Genomic DNA, 23,048 nt, shown 5'->3' on the forward strand with positions numbered 1-23,048 from the left:
AAAAGTGACTGAAAATGGTGTTGAATTCTTTTAATTAGGCTACTGATATCTCAAAAATGAAGATGTTACAGACGTGAAATTAGATATTTGCAATCTGCTTTAAAAATAAAGAAACACGTATTCTCGGAAAATCCAATGAGGGGGGGGGGAATGGAATTGAAAAATTAATTGAATTAATTGAATGAGAATACATACATCTAATAAAAACTAAAGTTGTTACAGACGTGAAAATTCGTATTTGGATCTCCTTTAAGAACAAAGAAAAACGCGTTTTGGGAGGAAACCATCTTGGAGGGCGGGAGTCTAAAGGAGTTGAATTCCTTTCATGAGGACACATAAATAAAAAACTGAAGAAGTTAAGAGTCGTGATAATTGGTATTTAGAAGATCCTTTACTATTAAAGAAACAAGTATTTTTTGCGGGAAAATTCACTTAGGGGGGGGGGGGAGTAGTGTGAAATGAAGTGAAAAAAGTAAATTATTTTTATGGGGATACTTATATCTCAAAACTGAAGGTAATAGACGTGAACATTGGTGTTTGAAATCTTCTTTAAACATAAGAAACAAGCCTTCTTTTAATTTTTTTTTTGGGGGGGGGGGTGCCGGTAAATAAACTTAACGGCGGTGGGGTGTAGAAGGAGGTGAGACCAATTGATTTTACTGTTCTTAATGTACTTATAAGGATCCTCGGCAGCGCGCCGGCCTCTCACAGCTGAGTTCCATGGTTCAAATCCCGTTCACTCCATGTGACATTCGTGCTGGACAAAACGGAGGCGGGACAGGTTTTTCTCCGGATACTCCGGTTTTCCTGTCATCATCCATTCCAGCAGCACATAATAATAATAATAATAATAATAATAATAATAATAATAATAATAATAATAATAATAATAATAATGTTCCGGGCCATCATCAAATGTGCGGACCGCGCTGGAAACGGCTCCTGGACGGGTAATGACTAAGAATGCAGTCCGGTCGCGGGTTCAGTGCCTTCTAGGCACCCAATATGACACCACGCCGGATCTCCTGAAGGATTTTATCCATATTAAAAATGATTATAGGAAAAGATGGCAAAGATTTACGGACCCAACTGACCGGGAGGAATACCTGAGCCTAGCCCGGGAAGTACGAAATCGATTGCTGAAAAAGAAGATTGAAAAATGGGAGGAAACATGCCGTAATCTAATAGAAAACGAGTCAGATCGGGAATTTTGGTGGGTTCTCGCAGAAAACGAGTCAGACCGCGAATTTCGGCGGATTATATATCTAAAACAATAAGCATTCAATTATAAATTTCAGTATAATACCGTAGCGAAGCACGGGTATCTTGCTAGTCTATATATATATAAAATAGCTTGTCCTGACTGACTGACTGACTGACTGACTGATTCATCATCGCCGAGCCAAAACTACTGGACATAAAGAAATGACATTTTGGGCATAGATTCATATTAAGATGTAGGTGCTCGCTAAGAAAGGATTTTTGGATATTCCTTCGCTAAGGGGGTGAAAAGGGGGTTGGAATTTTAAAATGAGTGTATCTATATCTCAAAACTTTGAAAGTTTACAGATGTAAAAATTGGTATTTAGAATCTCCTTTAAAAATAAGGAAATGCGTATTTTTTGTTTTCAGAAAATCCGAATAGGAGGGGTGAAAAACGGTTAAAAAAAAGGGGGTTGGATGCCTTTAATCAGAATACCGGTACTTATATCTCAGAAACTGAAGATATTACAGACCTGAAAATTGGTACTTTTGATCTCTTTTAAAAATAAAGAAACACGTATTTTTTGTTTTTGAAAAATCCAATTAATGGGAGGGTGAAAAGGGGGGTGAATTTTTAAAAACAGTGCATCTATATTTCAAAACTTTTAAAGTTTACAGATATAAAAATAGGTATTTAGAATCTTCATTAAAAATAAAGAAACGCGTATTTTTTGTTTTCGGAAAATCCCAATAGGAGGGGTGAAAAGGGGTGAAAATGGATTGAATGCCTTTAATGAGGATACTTATATCTCAGAAACTGAAGATATTACAGACCTGAAAATTGGTACCTTTGATCTCTTTTAAAAATAAAGAAACACGTATTTTTTTGTTTTTGGAAAATCCAAATAATGGGGGTGAAAAGGGGGGTGAATTTTTAAAATGAGTGTATCTATATCTCAAAACGTTTAAAGTTTATAGATGTAAAATATGGTATTTAGAATCTCCTTTAAAAATAAAGAAACACGTTTTTTTTTTTTTCGGAAAATCCCGATAGGAAGGGTGGGTAAGGGTGAAAAAGAGGTTGAATGCCTTTAACGAGGCTACTTATATTTCTGAACCTGAAGATATTACAGACCTGAAAATTGGTATTGGAGAGCCACTTTAAAAATAAGGAAACACGTATATTTTCGTTTTTGAAAAATCCGGATAATTGGGGATGAAAAGGGGGGTGAATTTTTAAAATGATTGTGTCTATATCTTAAAACTTTAAAAGTTTACAGATGTAAAAATTGGTATTTAGAATCTCCTTTAAAAGTAAAGGAATACGTATTTTTTCGTTTTCTGTAAATCCCAATAGGAGGGGTGTAAAAGGGTGAATAGTGGGTTGAATGCCTTTAATGAGGATACATATATCTCAGAAACTGAATATATTACAGAACTAAAAATTTGTATATGGGATCTCCTTTAAAAATAAAGAAACGCGTATTCTCGGCAAATCCAATGAAAGAGGGGGGGGGGAAGAATTCTAAAATTAATTGACTTAATTGTATGAGAATACATACATTTAATAAAAACTAAAGTTGTTACGGACGTGAAAATTGGTATTTTGATCTCCTTTAAAACAAAGAAATACGCGTTTTGTGGGGGAAACCATCTTGGGGGGCGGGAGTGGAAAGGAGTTGAATTCCTTTCATGAGGACACATAAATCAAAAACTGAAGAAGTTAGAGTCGTGATAATTGCTATTTAGAAGATCCTTTACTATTAAAGAAACAAGTATTTTTTGCCGGAAAATTCACTTAAGGGGGGGGGGGTAGAAGTGTGAAAGGAAGTAAAAAAAGCGAATTATTTTTATGGGGATACTTATATCTCAAAACTCAATGTTATAGACGTGAACATTGGGGTTTGGAATCTCCTTTAAACATAAAGAAACACTCCTTCTTTTAATTTTTTTGGGGGGGGGGTAAATAAACTTAACGGCGGTGGGGTGTAAAAGGACCTGAGACCAATTGATTTTGCTGTTCATAATGTACTTATAAGGAGCCTCCGTTGCTCAGGCGGCAGCGCGCCGGCCTCTCACATCTGGGTTCCGTGGTTCAAATCCCAGTCACTCCATGTGACATTCGTGCTGGACAAAACGGAGGCGGGACAGGTTTTTCTCCGGATACTTCGCTTTTCCCTGTCATCATTCATTCCAGCAACACTGTCCAATATTTCATTTCATTTGTCATTCATCGATCATTGCCCCAGAGGAGTGCTTCGGCAGCCGGCACAATTCCTACTGTCGCCGCTAGATGGGGCTTTATTCATTCCATTCCTGACCCTGTCGAATGACTGGAAACAGGCTGTATATTTTCGATGTACTTATTCTGATCATAAACCGATCTTTTTAATCTTTCTGTGTTCGTTTTCAACAGCCAACTTTTCCTTCGGAGAACGTTCTTATATTACAGTAGATTCTCCTGGCATATGAATAAAAATTTAAACACATTTGAAATAAACGTTAGGAATGAGATTGACCGTCCAATTGTTCACCTCTATAATAAGGTCAAAAATGCACGGAAGTATGTCATTCGTATCGCCAGAAATCCCGCACACTTGCCTACGCGCGACATTGTTGCTAGTCACATTCTCAACAATAACAATGGCAGCAGATGTAATTTACCGCCAAGAAGTGGTCTTGCATCTTGCTGTGGGGTCCAGAACATCTATAATAATAATAATAATAATAATAATAATAATAATAATAATAATAATAATAATAATAATAATAATAATAATAATAATAATAATAATAATAATAATGTTCTGGACCATCGTCAAATGTGCGGTCCGCGGTGGAAACGGGTCCTGGACGGGTGATGACTAAGAATGCAGTCTGGCCGCGGGTTCAGTACCGCCAAGGCACCCAAGACGACACCACGCCGGTTCTCCTGAAGGATTTGTTCCATATTAAAAATGCTTATAAGAAAAGATGGCAAAGATTTAGGGACCCAACTGACAGGGTGAAATATCTGGACCTAGCCTGGGAAGTACGAAATCGATTGCTGGAAATAAAGATTGAAAAATGGGAGGAAACTTGCCATAATCTATTAGAAAACGAGTCAGATCGCGAATTTTGGCGGATTCTCGCAGAAAACGATTCAGATAGCGAATTTCGACGGATTATATATCTAAAACAACATTCAATTATAAATTTCAGTATAATACCGTAGCGAAGCACGGGTATCTTGCTAGTACTGTATATACATCGAACATGAGATTTGGTCTTGTAATAGGAGAACATTTGTTATTTGCTTTACGTCGCACCGACACAGATAGGTATTATGGCGACGATGGATTAGGAAGGGGCTAGGAGTGGAAAGGAAGCAGCCGTGGCCTTAATTAAGGTACAACCCCAGCATTTGCCTGGTATGAATATAGGAAACCACGGAAAACAATCTTCAGGTCTGCCGACAGTGGGGTTCGAATCCACGATCTCCCGAATACTGGATACTGGCCGCACTTAAGCGACTGCAGCTATCGAGTTCGGTGATAGGATTAGGTGGTAAAGCTGACTATCAGAATGGGGGATAATTTTACCTCCGTGATCTTTTACCAGGGAGGAAACCAACATCAGTACATCATTCATTCATACAGAGAGAGCTGCATGTCATCGGGAGTTAGTTACGGCTAGAGTTCCCGTTGCTTTCAGTCTTGTAGCGTGTAGGTGGTAAGAACGGTAGGGGTAGACCAAGGTACGAGTATGAAAAGCAGATTATAGCAGCTATAGAATCTAGTAATTATGTAGAAATGAAAATCTTAGCACAGGATAGGGTGGCATGCAAGCTGCATCAAGCCAGTCTATGTACTGATGACTCAAACAACAACCAACAATGTCTTAAAGCAGTATCAATAAGGCTAAGCCATGTTAATATTATTACATATGCCCTTGAAAATTTCGGAAAGCCGCTACCCCACTCCCCTCGACGAACCAGTCGCTAGTGTAGTGATCCGATAGATACCCATCCAGAATTCTTACACCTGTTACCTTCTTCATTTGGGCGCACAAGCCTCCCTACCACCGTAAGGCTTCATGGTTCAAAGGGGATACAAAATCGTACTTAAATAAAACATAAGTTGGCTACTAATATACAACTTGCCTCACATACGCTAACATGACGTAAAAATTCTGAACAAAGGCAAATATCTTCAGTAACATCCCTAATTTTAACCCTCTAGTCCACACGCTTTCAAACAAACGTAGCAACCCCAGTCTGGATAAACGGGCTTAATAATAAGAAAAGCTTAATTGTACGTGCCAGCATCAATCATGGAATAAAAGAAATTACTCACATGTATGTCCTGGAGATCATCTGTTGCCTTGAGAGCGGCTACACACCTCTAGATCAGGACTCCTGGTATTTATTCATCCTGATCGTGTTGATGACACCCTTAACACTGCTGACAATGATGTGACGCTTTTATTGAAATTTTGCAGTGAAAATCAATGGATCAGTAGAATTTAAACACAAAAAGTAGAAATATATAGTCACTGAAACATTCATGGCATATTGAAATATAAGGTTCAACACACGTGTCGCGTTTTATTCCACGGTACCGCCACGAAATTCATCGGCCAGCCGACTCCTCATATAACAAACCAGAGACATTCTTATACAAACACTCTCCCGTTAGTCTACCGAACTGAACAAATAAGCTATATAACTCAATATACGTTTCATGAGTTCATAACACTCATGCACATCATTACTGATACATTAAAGGTTTATAATCATTCAAAAGTTTTACCAAATTCATGGCAGGTAATCGTGCAGCTTCTGAAGTTCCATATTACATAGATGCATGCTTTAGCGACTAGAATTCTTACCACGGTCTCCTTTCTAAACGGTTCCAAGTCTCAAAGGAGTAACTTAACAGTTCTCACATGCCCCCTTTGTCTCGCATCAGAGCTCATAGTAGCGCAGAGACAGTCTTCCAAACATGACAGAAATAACCTCCTTTACCGGACGACGACCTATTATAAGCAAAACTTACCCCCGCCAATTGCAGGTGTTACAACAGCGTCGTCCGTGAGACCTACGTGTGGGAAGTTTGAACTTACCATTGCCGATTTTATTTAATGGATTTTCGATTCTTCCTGGCTCCAGATACCTTCACTTTACACACCACAAATGAGATGTTATCGTGTGGTCCCACTAGCAACTGACAAAATAAGCTAATTTTGATTGCTTTTGAGTTCAAACATTTTGTAGCATCACACGGTTTTTCGCCGTCTTGATAGGATGAACGTATAGCACGGGTGTTTGGACACCAGATATGGCGCTGAACTGACAAGTGGCTAATTACTCAGATACTAATGACATTATTTGCTGTACGTCCCACTAACTACTTTTTTGGTTTTCGGAGATGCTGAGGTACCGTAATTTAGTCCCGATGAAGTTCTTTTACGTGCCAGTAAATCTACCGACACGAGGCTGACTTATTTGAGCACCTCCAAATACCACCGGACAGAGCCAGGATTGAACCTGACCAGTTGGGGTCAGAAGGCCAGCGCAATCAACCCGGCGGCTAGTTATTGAAATATACTGGTAAAAAGCAAAGTAATCTCCGTACAGGCTATGAAGGCCCTTGGAGTGGTGGTAGGTAAAGCCTTCCACAATTCGTAACCTCGGCACGTGATGGAGTAGAGTGGTTAGCTCTACGCCCGGCCGCCTTTGCCCCCAGGAATTAACCTGGTACTCCTTTTTGGTGTAGGCTGAGTGAACCTCAGGGCCATATGCCTCTCCGGAAGTGGAAGTCTCGTTTCTTAAATATTACGACTTCCTGACGGGGATTCGAACCCACACCCTTCCGGGCGAACCAAGCACCCCTTTACCGCTTCGGCCAGGCAGCCCCTAAATATACTTGTTGGTTAATAAATCTGGTCTCAATTACTTATTAGTTTGACATTCATAAAATTAATTATAGATGAGATGAAGCATATATTACACATCTATCACGCGGTGTGGTAATTATTTTGACACGTGCGACTTCTAAATGATGGCAAAGTTTTCCTCTCCTGGAAGCACCGAGATTAGGAGCAGGGAAGTTTACAAAGGGAGTAGTCAGTGGGTACAATACTGTAAATACTGTAAAACTTGATTATGGACTGTCGTTTATTTCAGCGTTCAGTCTGTAGGGTCACCGCGCACCTCATCCCTCCTGCGGTCATCGCAAGCACCTGCTGTCCGCAGTCGTGAATTTTGAGACTCATTAGAATATTAATTTAGCTGCTAGTCTGTAGTCGTGAGTTTTGATTCTGAAAATGAAAACCGACAACCTGTTTTCTAGTCAATGACCTGGTCAGAGATGGGATGAATGAAGCCCCCAACTTGCGGCGACGATAGGAATTGTACCGGCTGCCGAGGCCTGTCACACTCCGCTGGGGTAATGATTAATAAATAACAGATGAAATGAAATTATAGTAGAGAGTGTTGCTGGAATGAAAGATGACAGGGAAAACCGGAGTACCCGGAGTAAAACTTGTCCCGCCTCCGTTTTGTCCAGCACAAGTTTTACATGGAATGACTGGGATTTTAACCACGGTATCCAGCGGTCAGAGGCTGGCACGCTGTCGCATGAGCCACGGAGGCTTGCAGTTTTGATACTGTCTGTCTGTCTGTTAGGTCATCAGCCCAGAGGCTGGTTGGATCCTCAAATAGCACCACCAAAAGTTATGTGGTTATAAGGAAACCGCAAAAACCAATGGCAGCACCAAAATGAGGCGTACTAGGCAAGACGAGGAGTGAGGTAGTTTGCCATTGCTTTCCTCACTGGGTCAGAAAGTGCTATTGCAGCACGACTGACCCTATGAGCAACACCTTTCATAACACTCAGATGCACTAGACGTGCTCTGAATGTCATTACTCAGCACCACCCATACCCCAGCAGCTTCCATATTGTCACAGCCATGGATGAGACTGGGACTTCGGTGGAAGCTACACTTTACTCTGGCCTGTGCTAAGAGATGGATACAAAAGTACTGTATCCATCAAGAAATGGCAGCAGGCAAGTTTTGATACTATTTCCCACTAATTTTACCTTGTGATTTTTGAGACTCGTGAGTCTGGGACATAACCGTTTACACTCCATGACCAAACACATAATTCTCATAGTTATACAATTATTATTCATTAACCTAACATACCTTCAGGACCGAAGTCCCTTTATGCAGCCATCGATTTTATTCCTAACCCTCCCCTGTGGGTGAAGGTGGTAGAATAATATCCGCGATATCGCCTGCCTGTCGTTAGTGGCGAATAACAGGATTGACAGGGGATCGTAAATTAGGAGCGTGTGTTGGCGACCACGGGACCCTTAGATGAGTTCTAGAATTGTTTCCACTTACTGCTTGTGCCGCGCTCCTCGCTTCCATCTGTTCTATCCGACCTCCCTGGATCAACACTTGTTCTTTTACGACCCTGGGGGTATTGGGCCTACGGAATCTTTCATTTTCACGCCCACCTTGGCCCTTTACTTTCTTTGGACGATACTTTCAAGTTTTGAAGTGTCGGAGCCTCTTCATTTTCTCTCTCCGATTAGTGTTACTAGAGGATGTTTGCCTAGTTGTACTTCCTCTTAAAACAATAATCACCACCACCGCTATTCCTGACTCAGCCTTTATCTCCCTAATATGTGTACCCTCCTGCCATTGTTCTCACATGTTTGTATTAGCAAACATTCTCGCTAATTTCGTATCTGTAACATTCAACTTATTAATATGATGTCCTGAATCCAGCCAAACTTCACTTCGAACTGGGAACTTATCCTACCATGATTTTTCACTTCAGCCAGTTTGTCACCGTAAATACCTTTGATGTCCGCCTCTGTGGTGTAGTGGTTAGCGTGATTAGCTGCCACCCCCGGAGGCCCGGGTTCGATTCCCGGCTTTGCCACGAAATTTGAAAAGTGGTACAAGGGCTGGAACGGGGTCCACTCAGCCTCGGGAGGTCAACTGAGTAGAGGTGGGTTCGATTACCACCTCAGCCATCCTGGAAGTGGTTATCCGTGGTTTCTCACTTCTCCTCCAGGCGAATGCCGGGATGGTGCCTAACTTAAGGCCACGGCCGCTTACTTCGCTCTTCCTTGCCTATCCGTTCCAATCTTCCCATCCCTCCACAAGGTCCCTGTTCAGCATAGCAGGTGAGGCCGCCTGGGCGAGGTACTAGTCATACTCCCCAGTTGTATCCCCGACCAAGAGTCTGAAGCTCCAGGACACTGCCCTTGAGGTGGTAGAGGTGGGATCCCTCGCTAAGTCCGAGGGAAAAACCGAACCTGGAGGGTAAACAGATGATGATGATGATGATGAAATACCTTTGATTTGCTGTAATAACCTACCAAAAATCGCATAAGTGTGGAAACAGGCCAGAGTGATGATTGTTCATTCCGGGCGCTGATTTCCTTCTAACAAAATCCACTATATTGTAATTATGAACTCAATGCATTAGCATTCCTGCACCTTGATTCAATTCCACTTACAAGGGACACCTATGCCCTCGGACGCTCGGAACCGCACGAAACCATGCTGAGAATAACAAGCAATCATAATTAAAACAGTGGTGTGCTTCATTTCAATGCAAAACTCCGCACTTGTCTGCTAGCTCCACTAGATGGTGGCATAGTGTAGCTGCACTATCCAGTGCTTCATTTGCGTGAGTGGTATAGCTGCAGTACGCATCTGTCTCTTGGAGTGTTCGCAAGCGAGTTCCCGTGTAAACTGTGTACAGTGCAGTGATATCATGAAGAGAATTAATCCTACGCATGTGGTCCAAATATTGGGGACCAAGTTGCGATGTGCTGAATATGGTTATGATATCGGGACCGAGAATATGGAGTTCGCGGATATATTATATAACATAATAATTCAGAAATATAATGGCAATGACACAGAAATACACGACGTTACGCTGGATAGATATACTGATTTTGAAGGACAGAAGGAACCTGAACTTGAAGGTAGCTCTTCAAGCAGTACACGATATTCATCTCCAAAGCAACAGGAACAGTCAAGTCAAAGTGAGTACGAACTCTCTCCACCCATAAAGACGAGGTCCAGTGTATTAAAAGATATTGATGACAGCGTACAAGATAGCATTTATGAGGACTATTACAATCGTGGCTTCAATTGCTATAGCAAACTAATGAAGCGCTAAAATCGCATCAAAAATAAATCAAAATGCACAATCATTATAAATTATGTGCCTAGGAAACGGAGAGCGGGCAGGTGCTCGTTTCTAAGGAAATAGACTGTCGCAATTACAAACTATAAAATATGTAATATCGCAATTTGATGGTGCAAGGAGGTATGGATCTACAGTTCACTATTAGCATCTGCAAATGTTGGCACTAGAAGGGGAAAACATGGTTGGCTTGGTCAATTTCAAAGCTTCCACTTCCTTTATCGACCATCTCAACGCTAAATACAGCATTTCATCGAGGCATATTACTACATTTTTGTCACACGTAAGGACATAGAAGACGATAATATTATACGTCACAAGGCACAACAGTCTGTGGAAGAATTGAGCATGTTTATAACAGAGAAGGGTGTGGGGAAAGATAATGTTTGGAACAGTGACCAGAGTCAATTCCAGTATGAAATATCTTCGGCATCAACACTGTCCTACAGGAGGGAAAACTACAGGTAGTGTGTTACAGTCTGTACATGGTTCCACCCACAGCTACACAATTGATGTGGCTTTATCAATGGGAGGCAGACTAGCAAACAAGTTGTACATCCTTTTTCAAGAGACACAAGGCACTTTCGGTCCAAATGTTTTAAAGTAACTTGCAACAGTCTGTCCACGAAGCATTCATGTGGAGGCAAGCAAAAGTGGAAAAATGACTAAAGAACAGATGAGAAGTTTTCTAACTTCAGTCCTTGGCGAACATGTAACAAATGAAAAGAGCCTATTGTTGTGTGATTCCTGGACAGGTCATACAGATCATGCCCTTCTAGATTCAAGTTTTCCAAACAAAGACGTTACGCTGAAGATATTGTCACAGAAACAACAAAATATTGCCAACCCCTTGATGTTTACTTCTCTCGGCAATATAAACTCTATATCAGAAGGTTTAATGATTCTGTAAGACTACAAGGTAACAAACAACAAGTGAAGGTGCATGATAGTTATTTCACCATGAAACGGCACTCTGTGATTTGCAATCAATTTGCTGCACCTACGTATAAGCCTATGTTGCAATATACTTAGCGAAAGCCAGGTTATGACGTTGACATACGAACATCAACATTTGAAAATGTAATTAGAGTGGCTTTTGATAATGGACTGCGTAAATGCGTAAGTGATTTGAAGTGTGATAACGTGGCTTTAGTGAGGTGTGCACATTGTTCTCTCCCACTTTGTTTTAACCACTTCATCGAAATCCCGTATCTGCACTTGGAGGACTAATATAAGCACTTTCAGGTGTGTGGTACTGCTGTATATGTGTGTTTTGCGCTATTATAAGTACTTTAAGCAGAGAGTTTTTGGTGCTGCTTATTGAAAATGCAATGATTCACTGACGCTATTAAATTACATATAATTTCGTTCCTATGGTATTGATATCTTGTTACTTTGTTCCTCTCTATTGAAATGTTACTTGAGGTAGAATGCAACATTTTGCATGGAAATGGCCCAAACTACTGTTTTGTTTATGGTTACTATGCATGATTGCGTGCGGTTCCGAGAGATCGAGGTCAAAGGTGCCCCTTGTTAATATAGGACGATCCTTATGGAATACATATCCTAAATACCTCCAATGATCCATCTGTTTCAGTATTGTATTCCAGGCCTGACATTCATTCCGCTCAGATATGTTCTTTCCTGGCATCACCTTGGTCCTTGAGATGCTCATTTTCATGTCACATTCATTGCACCTCCATCCATGCTTCAAGATAGGTAGATTGCAGGCCTTCGACAAACCACTGACATCGGTCAAACCAATTGCAACATTGCCACCAAACTGAACAGACTTCATACCATTTTGTATCTTTCAGTATATGATCCATGTGTATCATAAAGAACGAATTTAAAGTATTGTAATATTGTAAAACCCCTGACATTACTTCGAACCGGGATCTTATCCTACCATGATTTTTCACTTCAGCCAGACTGTCAGCGTAAATACCTTTGATTTTCTGTAATGACCTACCAATAACAGCTTAATCCCTCATTATTTTCCTTTATAATATGCCTTATGAAGTTCTGCGAAACGTAAATATAAATGTCTATTCCTATCGAACCAGTTTTCATAAAGCGTACTAAAATCTGGTTCTTGCAGCTTATTTGTTGTCATCCAACGCACATTAGCGTTTCATATACAGGGTGAAGCGTAATTCGCGCACTCGGGCGTCGCAGCGCGACTCCTCACATGCCAGCAATAAAAAAAATGTCTCTTGCAAAATTTCGTCTTGCGAGTATATCCGGCAGAAAAACGACGTTGAAGAGTAACAATCTGGCAACACTGTAACCACATGTAGGGTAACTAACTCTGTCAGCAGACGTTAGTCGTACTGTACAGTTGGTGCAGTGAATAGGGTTTTGGGTTAGCATGCAGGAGGTCGAGTGGTCGATCCTGGGTTGAGGCGTGTGTTTTTTATTTCGTAAATGTAGTCCAGGTGGTATGGTATCTGGCATGTTAATCGTCAACAGCGATTGCAGCGGGTCCTCTAGAAACCATTTGCACTTACATACTACGATCCTAGAAATGGACGAACAATCGTTTTCATTGGTCATCTTTGAAAGGCGCCCTTTCCACGTCGTGGGCGTGAATTTATTCGCACCACTTCATCTACTAGATGTGTAACCTGTTTGTTTCAGCTGTCTATTTCTTATTAGTCTAACCAGGTATTTGTTGTTTCAGCGTTACAAAATGTTGTAAATGTAGGATACATGTGACCTCAGAAACGGTGTCTTACTGTATTACAGTAGGTAATGTCAGATGGAAATTAGCAAATAAAAAATGCTCCTCAACCCAGGATCGAACCATCGACCTCCTGCATGCCAACCAAAAACTCTACCCACTGCACCAACTGTACGGCACGACGAGAACATGCTGACAGCGGTAGTTACCCTACATATGGTTACAGTGTTGCCAGATTGCTGCTCTTCAACGTCCGTTTTCTACCGGATATACTCGCAAGACGAAATTTTGTAAGAGACATTTTTTTATTGCTAGCATGTGAGGAGTAGCGCTCCGACGCCCGAGTGCGCGAATTACGCTTCACCCTGTATATGCTAGCTCACTGCATTACATTCCCTGTACCTTTGTTAAATTTCACTTAGTATTCTACATCCTAAATGGTTAAATGATTCACTTTACAAAAGAAATATTTATATTTATTGATAGGAGGATTTTATAAATATTTCTTTTGTAAAGTGATAACCGTCAATACGGAATGTAATAATAAATAATGTTATTTGTTTTACGTCCCACTAACTACTTTTTAAGGTCTTCAGAGACGCCGAGGTGCCGGAATTTAGTCCCGCAGGAGTTCTTTAACGTGCCAGTAAATCTACCGACACGGGGCTGTCGTATTTGAGCACCTTCAAATACCACCGGACTGAGCCAGGATCGAACCTGCCAAGTTGGGGTTAGAAGGCCAGCGCCTTAACCGTCTGAGCCACTCAGCCCGGCAATACGGAATGAGATTCATAACTTGGAATAAATGATTCACCTCTTCCAGTGTAGCGTTCCCGACCCGGCATTCATTCCCCTCATATTTCTTCCAAATTCATATCTGTACCCCACACATGGCTGACTTCCCGTAGGGCATCGGGTGGTAAATATCACCTAACGAATTCATATGTGGTACATACCACAATTAATTGGGGGTTCCTTATTCAAATATGTACATCCAGCCAGGAATAGTCGAAAATATTACATTCAGAATACGTTTAAATCCTGTGATTGATGTCACATATAATGTAGTGCTATCAATATTTCTGGTCGAATTAATGAAGTCCTTAAACCATTTAGTCAGTGAACTTTGCAAATTAGAAACCTTTCCTTCCCATTATTAGAGAAATATATATTATGCACTAATTTATTCATGCGATATTAAAACTTCAAATTATTGTGCCGAGTTTAGGAATTCATTTGAATGTTTCCGTTACTAGACATTGTTATACTATCGGTCCAAAAAATACGCTACTTGTTGTTATTCATAGCTTCTGCAGCTTCTTGTTTTAGCTGCTGATAAGTCAGGTTACTTCCCTTTCTGAGATCGTCGGGTAGGTGTACCCTCCTCCTTCCTATTCCTCCCTTCCCTTCAACCTGTTCTTCAATATTATAATTTAATAAATTATGCCTCATCAAATTGGCTTCTATTCATAAAAATCTCCTGCAGAGTGGTTTCTTTGTTCGTAGACTCTCATTAAGACATCCTCATTACTCGATCTATCACTAGATATTCTGTATTCATCTCCAGCTTTATATTTCATAACTCTCCAGATATTTCAGTTGCGTTTTTCTGCGAGTACGCATCTCTGCTCCATAGGGTAATAAACTTGAAGTAACTCTGCACTAGTTGATTTTTAATTTCCCAAGTTCAACTTTGTCATCTTCTTCATAAAATCTGTCTTGGCTATATACTTAAAAGAGAGTTTTGCTGTATACATATAGTGTCTAATCACACACAGGTTCAGGCGGTGCGTATATATTTGGTAATTGAAATATTGGCCAGACTCGACGTTACAACTCTCATTTATGAAATTACTAGGGGGGAGAAACACAAGGGAAATAAGAACTCCACTGTTTCTCATTTGTTTACAGCACTATACGAAAGGTTCACTTGTGCGCTCCAAGTACTGCCGCTGTGATATTCGTACGTAAAAGAGAGAATGGTTGTCTAAATCAAATGAGGGAGATAATGGAATAATTAAGTACAGAACTGTGTGAGGGTAACGCGAAATGAATTCCTTAAATCATGGTGACACTGAACTTTGCACATTAAATACATTTACTTGCCATTGTTGACGTGTAGCGTAAAAAGTATTTAAAAATAGGTCAAATAATTCAAAAGTATACAATTTTTACTTTTTCTACAATTTGCTTTAAGGCACAGATAGGTCATGGTGACGAGGGGATAGGCCTAGGAGTGGGAAGGAAGGGCCCGTGGCCTTAATTAAGGTACTGCTCCTCCATTTGCCTCGTGTGAAAATGGTAAACCACAGAAAACAATCTTCAGGGCTGCGGATAAATTCAAAAGTATAAATGACTATCGAATTATTATGCAGATTCTAAAATCACTCTAAAATCATGAGATTCTAGGTGGACACCACTCGACAACAAATGAAATCCACAAGTATCTTATGGATGTGTCAATGGTCTTCTTGGTTGTATTAAGTCAGTGCAGGTTATACGTCCTTATTCCGCAGAAAATCGTTCGATTGATATTCGATTGATCGTGTAATGCTGCAGTCACCTGGCGAGAGATCGTTGGGATTAAGGGTGTGCTGTCGCGGACAGTGTTTTGTTTGACTTTGCAGGAGTGTAAGCGTCGTTCGTGTGTAGCATTAAAAGAGGCCGAAAATCAACCGTTGTTCGGAAGGGCATTTATATTATGGTTTTTCACCAAGCTCGTATTCTGTGAAAGAGTGTCGGGAGTATAGATTAAGTCTGGGCGTGACTACTGCGAAAGCGATTGTGCGACCTTACACATACGATAAAACACAAAGAACAAGACGCAAAAGAAAGTGTCATTAGTAACGTTTAGGGTAAATCGCTGTTTAGCGTGCCAAGAAAATCCAATGACCCAACTTCTAATCCATTATGACACCTATCTATCAGGACGTCATCACACAATTGTATGGAGGGGAATCTATACGAATGTGGATCCATGTGATCAAGGCCTGAAATTATACAACAAGAGCACCTCTGTCTTTTTCACGATAAATCCGTCAGGACCCCTGATGCCAGGACAGTGTATTTCTGCTCATTTGAACTACTTAACCGTCGTTACGAACATCGTCATGCGTACACCCGAGATAATCTGTGGAAAGATTGCAGGGAGGAATGGGACCGAATTCCCCTGCATGTCTTCCACTGGAATTTGCTTCAATGGAAACTTGGACGTCGGGCAATAGTTGACAGATCCGGAGGTCCAGAAGACCTAAAAGACGACCGCTGTTGGCAGCAAAATATTTCATATGGTGAGTTGCTTTGAAAATCGCTCGGATATAAACCGAACGTCTTTCTCCATTCGTCATTATCTTCAAACGTACATATTCTGTTCATATAGTATTCACCCAAACTGTGTTTCGTAATTATGTATACATTTTCATTTTTGTAGATTATTCTTTCTTTCTTTCCTTCTTTCTTTCTTTCTTTCTTTCTTTCTTTCTTTCTTTCTTTCTTTCTTTCTTTCTTAACCTGCTTATCCTCCAGGGTTGGCTTTTCCCTCGGACTCAGCGAAGATCCCGCCTCTACCACCTCAAGGGCAGTGTCCTGGAGCTTCAGACTCTGGGTAGGGGGATACAACTGCGGAGGATGACCAGTACCTCGTCCAGACGGCCTCACCTACTATGCTGAACAGAGGCCTTGGTGGGGGATGGGAAGATTGGAAGGGGTAGACAAGGAAGAGGGAAGGAAGCGGCCGTGGTCTTAAGTTAGGTACTATCCCGGCATTTGCCTGGAGGAGAAGTGGGAAACCACGGAAAACCATTTCCAGGATGGCTGAGGTGGGAATCGAACCCACCTCTACTCAGTTGACCTCCTGAGGCTGAACAGACCCCGTTCCAGCCTTCGTACCACTTTTAAAATTTCGTGGCAGAGCCGGGAATCGAACCCGGGCCTCCGGGGGTGGCATCTAATCACACTAACCCTACACCACAGGGGCGGACTCTAGATTATTCTCGTTATTAAAATCATCCGTAACTATCCTGGTTCTTTGTCCAAACGGCCAGTGTCTGAAACCTACTACTTCACATACTGAATGTTCTCAATCATGTTGGCATCGAGCAAGTTACCCTGGTGGTTAGAGTCGCATTGCGGTAAGCCTGCATTCGTCAGATAGTGCATTCAAATCCCACCGTCGCAGCCCTACTGATGGTTTGCCATGTTCTCCCATTTTCACACCAAGAAAACTCTGGGGTGTACCTTAATTAATGCCAAGGCCAATTCCTTTTCACTCCTAGCCGTTTCCTATTCCATTTTTGACGTAAGACCTACCTGTGTCGGTGAGACTTAAAGCAAATTATAAACGAAAAATATATTCAAGGTCAATATTGGGTCTTCTACTATCCTTTATTGTGCTCTCGCCAATTTATCCTTTTTCGTAAAATTGTTTGATTTGTGATTTTTTACATCCCTGGGAAAATAATTACAGTGATGTAACAAATCGCTGTTCAGAATATTGTACATCTTATCTCTATTACTTTTTTTTTTATCCACGTCCCACCGACGTATCAGTTGCCACAGGAATTGTTTATAATATTTAATTGTGTTTTTTCTCGAACCATATATTTTATTACTCTCTTAATTGTCTAGACATATCTCGATATCGGTGGAGTTTCTTCTTCACCTAGCCAGCTGACTTCCAAGCACGCCTATGCTTTTTATGCACTTTTTCATGCAATTGCTTACAAATTTGCGGGATGGTAGCCACAAGTAGTTATAAATCCACGAATGAAAAAAGGGTGGCTTCGGGTTTGGATGATTGCTTGAAAATTGATATTTCTCCGATGAACATTTAAAAAATATTTTCATGTTAAAATCCACGTAGCAAAATGATTTAGTAATATGTTCGGATCAAAGTGAGAGTGTGTGTGAACGTGTAACGCCTAACCAACAACGCATGCGTTAACTTAAACAGTACTTCACATAGTTCTCACAGCACTGCAAATTCTGTACTTAGAGACGAGGACTATTAGATGTACAGATCGATTCATTGAGACTGCAACTATGTCCTTTACCCAACGCAGTGGAATTGCTACCTGAGAGCCAAGACGAATACGGGAAATGAAATAACGCGTCGTTTTATCAATATTTTGTGTTCAATAGTAATGGAGTAACCAGAAAATTTCATTCAGTTCCCTTTAGTTTTTAAAAATCGGAATGTATTTGCGTAATATCAATGTTGATGGTGATATTAAAAGGTGGCTGGAACAGCGGCCCCGTGGTGTAAGGGTAGTGTGCCTGCCTCTCACCCGGATTCGATTCCCGACCAGGTCAGGGATTTTTCTCTCGACCTGAGGGATGGTTTGAGGTCCACTCAGCCTACGTGATTAGAATTGAGGAAGTATCTGACGGTGAGATAGCGGCTCCGGTCTCGAAAGCCTAGAATAACGACCGAGAGGATGTGTCGTGGTGACCACACGGCCCTTCGTAATCTGCAGGCCTGCGGGCTGAGTAGCGCTCGCTGGGCAGGCGAGAGCCCTTTCAAGGGTGTTAAGTGCCGTGGGGTTTGGTTTTGGGGTTTGGCTGGAAGAGATTATTGAAAACCAAAGTGAGGAGCACAATATCGAACGTGCTTACAGATAATTCGAAAGCTAGGTAGAAGAAGGTAGAAAATTATTCTACTGACTGACTTGAGAGTCCTTGAGACCTTGATCATCCAGGTTGGTGGTTGCGCTAACTGCCGATAACGCCTCCACATAAAAACCCTTATCTACTCGTATACCTCAGAGAACCAATAACATGTTTGATCAGGGTGTAATTACCGAGAGTCAAGTGATACTGGATGTTCACACGTAAACGGACTGTAAAAGTCATCCCCTTGAACAGCAGTTTAACAAAGAGGGAAAATCAGAGCAACCTACCTTCCATAATGAAACGACCGGTAAATATTGAACATTCGACCGAGGTACATACGACGGTGTGTGCCTGCTATGCTGTCAGTATGTAGCCTCTTTCCCGAGGTACGCACTATACATTCTACGCATAGTGACTGAAATACTTACGGTACCTTTAACTTATCAATTACAAGCTTAGAACTGTGAGCGAAAATTGACCATATACTTCCATCCATATTTTCCTAAATTTTACCAGTAAATAAATGTTTTTTAAGGGAATGACTCTCCTGAAATTCACACTCTGTAATACAAGTCCTATTTAAACTAAACTTTGTAAATTCATTTACCTGGCTTTCTTTACGAAACCTGTAAAACTGTTTCTAAGTGCAGTGAATAATGTCCGGAATTCTGGCACTTCTGAGGAACAGTTCGGTCCATTTTTAAGATGTCTCCCATGCAAAAGTTATTCTTCGTGGTAGATTGGTTGGCAGCAGTTTTACATTCATCTCGCCTTTCTGCTTTCCTCTTAATTTCCTCTCAGTTCCTGCACCTGCATCTCTCCGAATCTCGTTGAAGTACCTCAACCGAGATCTTTCCTTGGTTCTTTGCCCTTCCGCATGTCCTTCAGTTATTGTTTTAGGAGCCCTTCATGTCTTCTTTGGTGTCCCGTAAGTATCATTCTTTTTCAAGATTGGTAGTTGGCATACAAACTTGGACGATGATTGTGTCCTTCAGTTGTGTCTCCACTCTGACAAGACTTATTCTCATATTATATTGAGCGTACTCTTTTTATTCTCAATCCTAGGTGTTTGTTAAGGATAACAGTGACTCCTAAAATCCCCGGTTGTTCTAGTGCTTTTCCACTATATATTATTCGATAGTCTCCACACGAGATGTCCCCAGAGGTCGATCATCACATTTCTGAAATTCCTAATATATCAATTTTAACTATTTTCATTTCTTGCTTCACATTCTCTAGTTTACCACATTACGAAAGAGCCCGAACATTCCACGTGGCTATTATTCTTTTTTGAATCCTTCGTTACTTAAGTAACTCTTTGATAGTCCACAAAAGGAATCCAATTAAGGGACAGTTTTATCTCGGTATTGTTTAACCAAAGAGTGCTTCATTATTACAAGTTGCTGATGCTCCCAATCCCTTCACAGGTTCTTAATGGACTGTCTTTCCTCCGCCTTCTACATCCTATCCAGTAGTGACTCTTTCGCCTTTTGGGGTGGTTTCTTTCTGGACCATAGATACATTATTATAGGTTTGCAATGTTCAAAGAAATACATGGTTGTATTTTTTCTAGTTTTTGCGCAGTACCGATATTTTAACATCGTTCATACTAATATGTGGTAAGTTACTGTATCAAGAAATTTTGGTTATTTCCCTAACACAAAATATTTATGAAAATATCCAGCTATTACTCAAATGGATGTTACAAATGTTTGAGTTCATAAGCGTGCAAACTTTGAAGTCAATCAAATTCCGCAGGGGCCAATTTTAAATCTCGAAAATGTTACTCTCTAAAAATTTAAGTTACATTGACAAAAAAATCCTAAATTTCTAAGTTCAGTGAAGTTATGGACCTCATCTCATCGTTTCTGAAATTTGTGCGTACGCTTCTCATGCCATGCCTACTGCTATATTTTCCCCAGTGATTATGACCATAATGCATTTTACTTAGATTTATCGTTGTACAAGTTCGAAAACTTGAAGAGTCCCAGGTGTAATTGGAACGTGTCATAGCTACCATTATAACTGTCAGCACATCGAAAGAAAGTATCCCTTAATGTACACCAAAATTTGATTACCTGTTAGAATCTAAATCAATTTTCAGTTTTAGGGCCATTTCTGTGAAAATATTGCGGTAAGGTACTCTTTTAATATTGTATGATATGTATTCATGTTATATAGGCGTAATTGCGTGCAATCTAGGATCGTAATGTGACCCTTAAACTAAACGTAATGCGCCAGTTTTTAATACAGTAATTAGTAGACTCCATCAAATCCAACCTGAACAAGTCACTGAAGGATCAAAAGTAGGGGGTTTAAAACCAAAACATCTGTAGGCATTCCACTTATGCAGTCGTCAGCAGTCTACGTCGACTTGATGGTACCTGATCGTCATCATGATCATGAAGATCTTAATGGAGTACATTTTTGATGATAGAATGATCTTTCCTCACACCCTAACTATACCATCTCATATGACACTCCGTGAGTTTCTCTGTAATCGGCTGGACTTTTAAAGGAACCTGTTCCGTGTTCATTTCCGATCTTGCTGAGTCGAGTGACTGCCCCTGTCAATCGAAGCATTTCATTTGCGTGCATTCGTTCATACAGTGTTCAATCTAATTGAGGATATATTTTTTTAAAGTTCTTCAGACGGTCGAAGCACGAAATATAACAATATAACCATAAGATTACCTGTAAAAACACACTTATTATTGAATGGATAACATTTTTCCTTCTACAAGCACATCCTCATATTCTATTAAATCATATTTAAACCTGTATATATATATATATATATATATGTGCATTGCCTTTGCTGGCGGGACCTATGTATACACTGCACTAAGGCTTCTGGTATGGGCTAGAGCAATTTTGTTACTTTAATTGATCAGTCTCAGTCTTATCCTTGGCTTTGACAGTATGAGAGTGGCTGAGATATGAGTGAAGCTAGTAATGTCGTTCCTTGTGCAGCCAGTCCCTGCTATGAATGGTGTGAAAATGTTGCTCACAGGGTCGGTTGATGCATGCATTTCAGTGGGCTTGGCAGACTGATATGTAATAGCAACTTCTGGCTCGGTGAGAAAAGCAACGGGAAACTACCTCACTCCTCATTTCCCTAGTACGACTCTTCAGTGATGCCTAGGCAATCTATGACAGCTGATGGCGGAGCTGTTGAGGATCCAACCAGCCTTAGGGCTGATGACTGAACATACATACATATATGTGCAATACTCTTTACTTTGCGTAAACTTGTCAGTGATTTTCAATGGTATTATGAAAACAATAAGACATTGTCTGAATGCAGTGGTTAATTATTGACACTTCAGTAAAGTTTGCTGTACTTACCTTATAACCATATTAACTTATTTTACCTCTAGCGACTAGAGCTGGGCTGAATACAGGCCACTTGATCCGGCTTTAGCTTGCTGAAGAATGCTTATTTGTATGGTTGTAGGGAACTGAGGGTTGACGGAAACTATATTCAGCGGGAAGAGGGATGTACTGCGTGGCAATAGTCTATTGGTGTGTTAGAAAATGAGTGCAAATTAATCATTTTCGGAGAAATCAATGAGCAGTTGCGAGTTAAATAGTACTTCGTATCACTTTATTCATAGAGATAAAATAATCCATGATACGGTCTCGCGTGGCGATTTGCTACTTAAATTCATAGAATTTATACGAATAAGTATAATCTAACTCTCATTTCAGACATAATTTGCGTCAGAGTACCCTCCATTGGGATTAGTTTAGAGCTAATAAAATAATGTGAACAGTTGTTTCACTAAGTTTGATTTAATTTACTAGCATGCGAATGGGAAATTTTTCAGATATGTGTAATAGTTAACGTTTGTTTGGTTGGATATGTTAATGATGTACATTACTGCTGCCTCTTCTATCTCTAATGGCTTGCTTTTATTTTCTTTATATACAATTTTTATATCTGCGCTGATATCGGTGAAAAGTTGAGAGCTTTCATGTACGTGTTCAAAGGCTGAATGGTGATTGAATAAAACAGTATTTTTGTGTTCTTTATATTTGGTATGGAAATTGTGTTTTGCATTACCTATGTATGTGGTGATGCAGTTTGGGTCTTGACATGTAATTACATGAATTTCTGATCAGGAGAAAAGTTATATGTTTAGATTTAATTTTCTGATGTGTCTTAACAGCGTGCTTTGCGTTCTGAGGGCTACTTATAAACCTCAGTTTTTTGAAAATGTTAGCTGACATGTACGTCTTTTCTTCATGCAATTGAGGACCATGTATTTGTTGTTATCATCTGTGATTTTTTTATGTTTTTCGTTTAATAATCGATCTAGCTAGTCAGGC

This window comes from Anabrus simplex, chromosome 1, assembly GCF_040414725.1.
Source record: "Anabrus simplex isolate iqAnaSimp1 chromosome 1, ASM4041472v1, whole genome shotgun sequence".
NCBI lineage: Eukaryota > Metazoa > Arthropoda > Insecta > Orthoptera > Tettigoniidae > Anabrus > Anabrus simplex.